The 2,822-nt window shown below is 39.7% G+C and overlaps 1 protein-coding gene across 3 annotated transcripts in view; it reads right to left on the reverse strand.

The window, feature by feature from the left end:
* The window catches only part of LOC107674669 (MKL/myocardin-like protein 2), a 42,758-nt gene that overhangs the window by 30,025 nt on the left and 9,911 nt on the right, over positions 1–2,822 (reverse strand). For 2 of the 3 annotated variants that reach the window (XM_016468720.1, XM_016468717.1), the window contains exon 2: positions 1,994–2,074. The gene's annotated coding sequence lies outside the window, so the exon portion shown is untranslated. The remainder of the gene's footprint in view (positions 1–1,993; positions 2,075–2,822) is intronic. The other variant, XM_016468718.1, reaches the window with a different exon arrangement.

Genomic DNA, 2,822 nt, shown 5'->3' on the forward strand with positions numbered 1-2,822 from the left:
CAAAAATTCACGCCTGGTATTGGCTATTCCACCCAAAAGGTGGGTGTGGATAGGAACTATGAAAGTCATTAGCTCAGGCTAATCTCTGCTCAGAAAACCTCTTCTTTTGAGACGACACTATCCAAAACTCCTCAAGACTCTCCTCGAGTTTGTTTTTCCGGCAGTTTTTATCTTCAAGTAACTTCGATTTGCTGTGGACTTTCCTATCTTCACAAGAACCAGAGGAACACCTCTAGCTCACTCCTACAGAACTCATCAAGAACCTCCATGTTTATCGCATCAGGACTTTCAGCAACGAAGCCAATGCAAGTAACCGTTTGCAACTATTTAGATGCGTGTGTAAGCTTGAGCCCCTTTTAAGGTGATTTTTTGATTCTTTAGTCATAAATATTTCCCTTTTGAGCTGATTTACTACAACAGCTATGCAAATACATAGCTGTCTAAGACTAGTCCTGCACTCGGCTGTTCCATCCATTCATGCCAATCTGAAGACTGTCAAAACCACAGCATCTGCTTATTCTACCCTGATTGAGTCTGTTTGGATAGCTCCTCATAGAGTTTTTATTCTCAGTGGAAGGATGGAGGTTTGCCTATATGCAATGTGATGGACTGGACAAATAAAAGCTTTTAAATCAATCATATGAGCGAGGGTTTGTCTTGCTGTGAGAGAAGACTCTTGCTTCACTCATGTCTCAGAAAACACCCACCACCTTCTCATGATGGTGCTCTTCTCTCTGGAGACTTCAGTTCAACAGGCGCATCCCTACGGTTACATGCTTTTGTTCTGAAGCCATGAGTCTCACAACAGCCAATGAGTGATTACGGGTTGGTGTTGACTTGGCACAAGTGTTCAAAACATCCTCCACCCACTGTAGGGTTATCTAGAAAAGTCTAGTTTCTAGTCAAGTCAAGTCTGCTTTATTGTCAATTCTTCCACATGTACAGCACATACACACAGAGAATTGAAATTGCGTTACTCTCAGACCCTTGGTGCATACAGATAACACTAACAGTAGAACATAAATACAGATATACAGATTAAGTATAAAATACAACTATACAAATATACAAATAAGGTAAAATGTAAAAAAAATATATAAAAAAATATATATAAAGCAGCACACGGCACATGGCAGATAGAGTGCAAACCAGTGAAGTAAACAACAGTGCAGATATAATGATTTGTAGTGCAAAAAGAGCTTATTTAGACTGATTAAAGCGACTGTGTGTGTGTATTTGGGAGGGGGGAGTGGGAGAGTCCGTCAGAGTTCAGTGGTGCGTGGGGCAAAAGAGGGGAAAAAGCTCTTGTGACGTTATTACAATGCTGACGTGATGTGGAGCACTTCAGTGGTGGAGCGTACAAAAGATAACCCCAGTAAAATAACATTTGGCATAGTTATTATTAATTTGTTGCCTACCATAAAACCTTGTTATCTAGTTACTATCTTTCAATAGATGGTGATATTAATAGTCCTCATCTGTTAAATTGCCTGGATAAATTATATTGTGTAAATACATATGAATATATATATATATATATATATATATATATATGAGCAGAGGCCGGGGGCTAGTGTGAGGAACGGCCGGAGGGCTAGAGTGAGCAGAGGCGGGGGGGCTTGAGAACGGCACGGCCGGCGATTTCGACGAAGGAGCGTCCGGAGGGCTTGCAGCAACATGTGACGACTCCGGGCTGGACTCCGCTTCGTCCACGGTAGTGTTGTCAAAAGACCCGGTATTCGGTACCAAGTCGGTACTAAAAAAATGAAAACGTTACGGTACCAGGTTTTTTTAAGTACCGGTGGTACCAGAAAGGAAAAATTGAAATCGCATCATATGACCCCTTTAAAATTAAAATACCTGTAATTATGATGGACAACCGACCAAAGAAAACCAGTTGATAAAACCAACTGTTTTATTGTTATGCTATTAAAAATGTCTACAACTGACAAAATGACAACTCTGCTACAATAACTTTAATTCTAATCAGTACCTGCGGATGATTTACCTGTCAAAGGAGAAGGATGCTTTGTGCCACAGTGCTCCTTATGAAGATCACTAGGTCATGATGCCTCTGAAACAAAAAGCAATATTCTGTCATTAGATGAAACCGAACAACAACAGGTTCAAGCGACATAAATCGTCCCATTAGCAGTATTCCATAGGTGAAAGAAGAAACATTGCACCTCATCTGGTTGCAAAACAGCATATGAAGAAGTGGGCAAGGAAAGAGAAGGGTGGTTTGCATCTAATCAATGCAGTTGCTGTGGAAACGCTAATCTGCTTGTGTGCTGATTAATTGCTAAACAATAGGATGACAGATATTTATGGATGTGTGCCACTCCACAGAAGAGGCCATCGAGAGATATGGAAAACAAGCTAATGAGAGTCTGCACTCAAGCTTCAAACGCAACCTCCACAAACAGGGGCATTAATATTCATTAAAGGGGTCATATGATGCTTTTTTAAAGATCATTATTTTGTGTATTTGGTGTCAAGACAAACATTCAGCTGTGTTGCTCTCTATTGCACATCTGATATTTTGTGATTACATTTGATCTTTTTTTTCACACTATCAGAAGTGACACGACTAAACTTTAAATGCAATCTGCAAACAAAAAAACTGCATCATATTTGTATGTTTGAAAATTAAGCACACTTAGTGTTATTTAAAAAAAAACACTGGGATACACCAAAGGTAAAATTCTGACTAATACAGACAAGCTGATAATTATTTTGATGTTAATGCTCAGGGCTCAGTACTTGGACCACTTCTCTTCTCTGTCTACATGGCATCACTAGGTTCTGTCATTCAGAAACAT

Source organism: Sinocyclocheilus anshuiensis, unplaced genomic scaffold (genome assembly GCF_001515605.1).
Source record: "Sinocyclocheilus anshuiensis isolate Anshui unplaced genomic scaffold, SAMN03320099.WGS_v1.1 scaffold152, whole genome shotgun sequence".
NCBI classification, from domain to species: Eukaryota; Metazoa; Chordata; class Actinopteri; order Cypriniformes; family Cyprinidae; genus Sinocyclocheilus; species Sinocyclocheilus anshuiensis.